The sequence below is a fragment of the Notamacropus eugenii genome, chromosome 2 (genome assembly GCF_028372415.1).
Source record: "Notamacropus eugenii isolate mMacEug1 chromosome 2, mMacEug1.pri_v2, whole genome shotgun sequence".
Taxonomy (NCBI): Eukaryota; Metazoa; Chordata; class Mammalia; order Diprotodontia; family Macropodidae; genus Notamacropus; species Notamacropus eugenii.
In genome coordinates, this window is record NC_092873.1 from 523,274,133 (window position 1) to 523,281,968 (window position 7,836).

Sequence of the window (7,836 nt, forward strand, 5' to 3'; positions counted from 1 at the left end):
GACCAAGGACTGTCTGGCTTCTCTATTTGTATCCCTCAGGGCTTTGGACGTAGTAAGCACTTAACGAATGCTTTATTCATTGAATGGTGGATAGAAAGAAAAAATTAATCCCTGAGTCAGTTGGTTCATTGATCCATCAAGCACTGAACCTATAAGTATTTATTAGGAACCTACTATGTGTCAGGCATGCATTGAGTGCAGGGAACAGAAATTTTAAGAGTGAAATAATCCATTTGAGTCCTGCTTGATCGTCCCAATTTTGTTACATTTACTTATGGTTTTGTGGTGTGTCATTCTTTCTACTTCCATATAGTTCTGTGTAAATTGTCCTCCTGGTTCTGCTTTTCTCTTTCTGAAGCTGTTCATGTATCTTCCCATGTTTCTCTGTATTTATCCCACACATCATTTCTTACATCACAGTAATATTCCATTACACTCATATGTCACAATCTGTTTAGCCATTCCCCAGCCGATGAGCATCTACTTTGTTGCTAAATCTGCATCATCACAAAAGTGGACTCCTACATCACTTAGAGTATGTGGAGACTTTCCTCTTCTCAGTGGCTTCCTTGGAACGTAAGCCCAGTCATGGACTATTGGGTACAAAAAAAGGGGTGTGTTCACTTGATTTGCATCATTCTAAACTGCTATTCCAAAAATTGCTTTCTGTCACTGAGGCAGAAAGCCTTGTCTTAGATACTCTCTTGGGTCTGGTGTGGACCTGCTGAATTCACACCTTCAATAGGTATGATTTCTCTTCTGGGGAAAGAACTGGAATAATAGTGCAAGGAGAACCAAGTGCTTTGTCCTCTTTAAATTTGGGATTATTGAGGGAATGAGGTTTCTGGTTCAATCAGTAAACAAACATTTCCTAATGACGTACAGGTCCTAATCATTGTACTGAGACCTGGGAGTAGAAGGAAAGCCCAAACCAGTTTGTGTCTTCAAGGAGCTCAATCTAGTGGAGTAGATAGCTCAAAGAATCCGTTATATACAGGATGGTATAGAGTGGATGGCAGGCCATTTGAGAAGGGAAGTTTGGGGAACCTGGAGAGTCTCCTGAAGAAGGTGACATTTGAGGAGGGTCTTGAAGGAAGCCAGGAAAATTAAGAGGTAGAGGTCAAGAAGGAAGCCCCTTGCAGCCAACCAACCATTCCACAGACATTGATCAGTCATTTACTCTGTGCCATTACACTGTGCTCCAGGGGCTCACCTTTTAATGGGAGAGACCAGATGTCCACAACTAAGTACATACCAGATATATCCAGAACAGAATGCACTAGCTACTGGGGGGATGAGAAGGATGTTGCAGGAAGGAAGATGTTTGATTGAGTCTTGCAGGAAGCTAGGGAATCCAAGAGGTAGAGATTAGGAGGGATAGCATTCCAGGTCTGGAGGGACAAGCAGTGCAACATCTTGGAGTTAAGATACAAAAGGCAAAGGTGTGAGAAACAACGAAGAGGTTTATGTGTCTGGTAGACTCCTCAGGTGGGCAGAAGAGAGTAGAATGGAAGACTGGCCACTGGGAAGAACTTTAAATGCCACCCAGAGGACTTGATATTTGATCCTGGAGGTAATGGGGCACCACTGGAGTTCAGGGAGAAGAGAGAGTGACATGGTTGGACCTATGCTTTAGAAAATTCACTTTGGTGTCTTATTAGAGAATAGATTGTAGTGGGGAGAGATTTTAGGCAGAAAGAATGGCTGAGAAGGCTAATGTAATAATTCAAGGAGAGATGATGAGGGCCTGAATCAGGATGGTGGCTACATGGCTGCAGAAGAGGGGAGAGACATAAATGAGAGATATGGAGTTAGTAAAGACTGGGACTGACAATGGATTGGATTTGTGAGGTGAGAGTGAAGAGTTCAGCAGGATGGGTGGAGTCCTCAGCAACAATATGGAAGCCTGGAAATGGGGAAGGCTTGGGGGAAGGGGAAGATGATGAGCTCAGTTTTAAAGTTGCAGAAGTCTCTGGGACATTCACTTTTAAGTGTCCAAAAAACAACTGGAAATATTTGACTGGTTCAGTAGAGAAACTAGGCCTGCAAAGTAGATGATCATTGAGCCCAGCCAGAAAGATAGCATGGAGGGAGGAAAGTCCAAGGACAGAAGTGGTTGGGATAATCACTGTTAGTGAGAGTGGGGGTGATGAAGCTGAAGAACCAGCCAAAGAAGGGAGGAGAGAACCCAGAGAGATGATAATAATAGGTAGCATTGAAACCACCAGGAAGGTTTTCTAGTTACTTGTTAACTCTCTCCTCACAATTAACTCTTCCAAGCAGGTGCTAATCTCTTCTCCATTTATTTACAGACGAGCAGGATAGTTGTGAAAGTTACATGCTGCACTTGGGGACAGTATTCCAGTCACACCCTTGAGAAGGAATAGATGGAGGCTGGTTTGGGGTTTGGGGTGGGGGAAGAGCCTTTATCTGTGTTCCCCCTTCACCAGAGGAGAACTTCAGAGAACTGGAAGATTGAAACATTTTCATTGGCATCTCAACAATGTCCCTGGAACAGTAGTGGCTAGTAGTAATGTCTGTACTGGGGTAAGGGGTCAGGGCAATGGACAAATTAGATCCACTGAGGAAAAAGGTAGATTCAAAGTCAGCAGAAATGCAACACCATACCTAAGGGGAGTGTCTAGAGGACAACCTCTTTGGGCTTCAGTTTCCTCAACTGCAAAATGAAGGGTTTCCACTAGGTGGCCCCTAAATTCTCTTTCATCTCTGAACTTCTGATCCTATGAGTTCTGGGAATCCTTTCTAGCCCTATCATTCAGGCCTCTGTCATGGGGGGAAAGGGTGACTTAATTGGGCAAAAAAAAAGGACCCAAATTGCAAATGAAGAGAGCCATCTGCTGGCAGCACAGAAAATCTGCTTCATTGATTAGGTTCCATGGTTCAGTGTAATTTACATTCTCTCCTAGGTACCCTTACTAAATGTAATCTAAGACACTGACATCTAACACTTGGGATCAAGTAGAACGAAGTGTTTTAGGTTGAAGCCAAGTTCTTCAGTATCTCGCTGACTCATCACAGCCTAAAGCAGTCAGGTATCTCCTGAGACATTTATTCTCATGTACACTGGGGCAAGGATCTCTTCCATGACATCTTGAACAAGCGGTCACCCAGTCTCTGATGGAAGATATCTGGCAAAGGAGAACTCCTTCAGGTGGCACATTTCACTCTAATTATTAGGAAGCTTTCTCTTATATTGAGTCAAAAATCTGCTGTCCTACAGTTTATAGCCATTGCTACTTTTTGCTAATGATGATAACTGACATTTTTATGTCATTTTAAAGTTTGCAAAGCACTTTGTAGACATTGCTTTTTTTAAAAAAAAATAGCATTTTATTTTTTTCCAATTGCAAGTAAAGACAACTTTTAACTTTCATTTTAAATAAAATTTTGAGTTATAAATTTTTTTCCCTTTTTCCCCTCCCCTCCTTAAGCAATTTGATATAGGTTATACATGTGCAATCATGTAAAATATATTTTCTTACTAGTCATGTTGTGAAAGAAGAAACAACTAAAGGGGAAAACCACAGACATAGAAAGCCAGTGAAAATGATATGTTTTGATGTGTGCATTCAGACTCCATCAGTTCTTTTATTGGAAGTGGATAACATTTTCCATTGTGAGTCTTTTGGAATTTGTAGACTGTACTGTCCTTAAGCCTCAAAGCAGCCCTGTTAGGTAGAAACATGCTTCTATCAGGGTGAGGATACTGAAATTTAAGAGACTCTACTATCCTTATAAGGACAAAAGTACTGTCGGAGGCAGGATTTTCACCCAGATATCCCACCCTGAGACTTATCAGGGGATTCTGGATTCCAAGCTAGAAGGGAGGCACCCCAGAGGACATGTAGTCCACTCCTTTATTTAATTCTTTTCCCCATTCATTTTTATTAGTGGATAGATTTGGTTGAATATGTAAATGAGTCATTGCTGATGTTAAAATCAGCCCCAAGAGGAGCTGCCCCCAGGCCTGCCATAAAGCAGGAAAACCCATGTTGGTTCCAGCCACCAAGGACAGTCCTAGACTCTGTCCAGATGCTATCATTGTGGCCATGGCTGTGGGTGGAGAGCTGGTAGTCTTTAACTTATTCCTAAGGGTTGGGGAGGTAGGATGTTAGGATGCCCCTGACTCCCTTCACTGAGTGACCTGGCCCAAGTTTCTTTCCCTATTCCCAATTTCTTCCTCCTCTGTCAAGTAACAGAAAGGAGAGGCTGAAAGGATGATGGGTCAACTCCCTTTCTCTGGAGCTTACCTAGTGAAAGGCAGATGAGGGAGAACAAGATCAGGCGAGGAGAAGTTCAGAGGCAAGTGCCCTGAACAGGGAGGAAGAAGAGCTGTCTCTGGTTTTGGCTCTCCCATTGATCTGTTGCGTGACCCTAGTTAAGTAATCGCCCCTCTCTGGGTCCTGGTTTCTCCTCTGTAAGATGAGAGGTGATCATTGGTTTGGGATGTCAAAGAGGGTATTCCTATTCAGGCATGGATTGGACTAGATCCAATGAGATTAAGTAGGTAAAGAGCACTGGCAACCCAAAGAGACCACATCAGTGGTGGTGTGCAGTGGGACCAAGAGCCTGAGAACACCACCTAATGGCCTCAAGGTGATTGTAAGCAGAAAGAAAACAGCTCCCCTGGGAAAATTTGCATGTGACCATGGACTAAACCTTCTTTCTTCTGTTTCTGTGGAATATCTGGCTAGACCAAGGTGAAGTGCAGAGATCCACCACATCCTGCCCCTGACTAGGACTGGCCTTGTAAGTAAGCTCCCAAATAAAACCTATTTACCAGCATGCCAGCATGCACTACCCCTCTTTCTCTGGTATCTTGGTACCTTTCTTGGAGGTGGGACCCTCCCTCTGAATGGTCTGCCACCCTACAAGTGCTGGTTCTTACTCAGATCCCATAGCCTTTGAGGTCTCCTCCAGCTCTGAGGTCCTGTTGGGATTCTGAGGGACTTGAACTACCTTGTCTTTAGGGGACCTCCCACTCTAATATACTATAATGTGGCAGGGACATCCTGCACAGAACCCTAAGAGAGACAGACATGTTCCCTATTCTATTTTTCAAATTTGCCACGGGCCCAACTGTAAGGGGAACCATTGACAGCTAGGTCCTAGGGGAAGGTTAGGAGGGTTAATCTTAAAACCATGATTCCCCACCCCTGCAACTTGCTGTTTACACATTCTTTTTAAAAAATTTTTTGAGTTCCAAATTTTCTTCCTCCCTCCCTCCCTTTTTTCTTGAGAAGGCAAGTCATTTGGTATATTTATACATGTGCAGTTATACGAAACATATTTCCATATTGGCCATGTTGTGAAACACAGACCAAAAAGAAAAACCACTCAAGAAAAGTAAAGAATAAAGTAAAAAAAAAGGATGTTTGATTTTTATTCAGACTCCCTCAGTTCTTTCTCTGGAAGTGAATAGAACTTTTCATTCTAAGTCCTTCAGAATTGTCTTGAAACATTGTATTGCTGAGAATAGCTAAGTCATGCACTGTTGATTATCTTATAGTGTTCCTGTGACTGTGTACCATGTTCTCCTGGCTCTGTTCACTTCATTTTCCATCAGTTCATGTAAGTCTTTCCAGTTTTTCTGAAAGTATTCTTTTCATCATGTCACCAAGTCTTAAAAACTTGATGAAGAGTTCTTACTGGCCACAAGTTTTTAATAAGCTAATGAGTCCTTATTGGCTCTAAGCTCTTCATGGTTACTATAGTAGCCACAAGTTCTTATTGGCTCATCTAGATTCAGGCTAGAAAATAGACTACTGGAAGATCAGGTTTTCCCCTCTAGGTTTAAAGAACAAGAGAAGATGGAGGAATCTCCCTGGGAGGCATCTGTGGGGGGAAATGTGAACAGACTCTTCACCTTTGGGATTGTGGGAGCTGGGGAAAGCCAGGAGAGAAGAAGAAGAAAAGATAACTCATCTTTCTTTCCTAGGTTGAGTTTCCCTAGAAGCTCATGGATCTTGGGCTGAATATCCTCCAAGCTCTCACTACTCCTCATGCAGGACAACCAGGTACTTCCAGAAATTCAAGGTACGCTCCTCCTGGAAGACTCAACTACATTTCTGAAGGAGGCATTGATCCTAGAACCATGGACAGCAATCTTGCTTAACTTGTGGAAGACAAAGGCAAGATGGAAGGAATGAAGGAAAGTGGAAAGGAAAGAAGGAAGGGAGAAAGGAAAAGAAAGAAAGATTGAAGAAAGCAAAGGAGGAAATGCTTATAGCTTACTTATTATGTCAGATGCTGTGCTTTAACAGTGGGGATACAAATACAAACAAAAAGAGAGGCAGTCTCTACTCTCAAAAAACTTACTTCCAATGGGGAAGACAACTCATAAAAGGGAGCTGAAAAGTGGGGGGGTGGGGGGTGGAAAGGAAATTCTGAAGTCCAGAAAGCCAGGAACAGGTTTAGGAGGGGACTGAAAGCAAGCTAGCTCCCTGTGGGGAGGACAATCCAGAAAGGTGCTATAATCAATGAGCTCCAATGGTTCCCTCTAGGATCAATCAGATTCTACCACAAAGTCATATGTTTGGTTTTAAAGTTCTCCACAACCTGGCTGTTCCTACCTTGCCAATCTTCTTCCTCTTCAATGCTACCCAGTGACATTGGCTACTTTCTGCTCCTCATATGTGACAATCCATATCTAATTCTGTGTCTTTTCACTGACTACTCTCATAGCTGGAAGCCCTGTCCCCTCACAGTCATCTCTTGGCTTCTTTGGTTCCTCCCCTTACTGTTCTGCAGACCTTTGCCAGTCCCCCACCATGACCCTGCCCCCGACTCCACAACTGCTATGCTTTTCCTCTGAGCTTGCCTTTCATTTAGGGTGTGTATGTCTCACATGCAAATCATTGTTTACTTGTTGTTTTGGCTGTTGGGATGGGAGTTCCTTGGTCCCAAAGACATGCTTTATGCTTTTCCCTTTTTTTTTGCCTAGCACTTAGCACACTAACTAGCACATGGTAAACCCTCAGCCATTGTTTGTGGATTCGAGCCCAGATCAATTAATTCTATAGCTAATATCTCCTTTCCAAGTCAAAAAGTGTTAGGTGTTATAAGTCAGATGCTGTGCTTGACCGTGGGGATACAGATACAAACAAAAAGAGAGGCAGTTTCTACTCTCAAGAAACTTATTTCCAATGGGGAAGACGACCATATGTACTAGCAAGACCTAGTACATCTGGTATACTAGACATGGTGCTAAGCACTAGGTATACCCAGAAAGCTGCCCCTCCTATCCCCTCCCCCCAAACACTCCCTGTCTTCAAGGAACATATATTCTAGTGGTGAAGACAATATGTAAATTTTTTATACTATGTTTTGTTTTATGGCTTCTCCTATTCATTCTAATTCTTCTATGCAACATGTATTTAATAGGAATGTACTGTAGAACCTATGTAAGATTGTATGCCATCTCAGGGAGGGAATGGGGAGGGAGAGAAGAATGAGGGGGAGGGAGGGGAAAAAAATCTAAGATATATGGAAGTGACTGTTGAACACTGAAAACAAAATAATTTAATTAAAAAAAAGAAAATATGTAAATAGCGAGGTGTAAAGAAATTGAGTATATAAAGTTAATCTGAAAAGTGAAGGCATCCACAGCTGGGGTGACCCAGAGAGGCTTCCAGCAGAAGTTAGATTTGAGCTGAGTCTTGAAGGAACCCAGAGAACACAGGAGGTAGAGGTTAGGGGACAAAGCATTCCAGGGATGGGGGGAGCAAGTTCATGTAAAGGCACAGAGAGAGGAGAACAATACAATGTTGTAGTTGGATCATTGCCTGCCTGGAGAAGAATAAGGTATAAAAAAAG

At 42.7% G+C, this 7,836-nt stretch overlaps 1 long non-coding RNA gene across 1 annotated transcript; it reads left to right on the forward strand.

Annotated features, from left to right (window-relative positions):
• The first annotated feature begins 529 nt into the window (after positions 1-529).
• LOC140524229 (uncharacterized) lies at positions 530-7,434 on the forward strand. The gene is made up of 5 exons (XR_011973619.1): positions 530-614; positions 2,928-3,172; positions 4,716-4,770; positions 5,531-5,592; positions 5,960-7,434. It is a non-coding gene; the product is annotated as an uncharacterized lncRNA (long non-coding RNA).
• Positions 7,435-7,836: the final 402 nt, after the last annotated feature.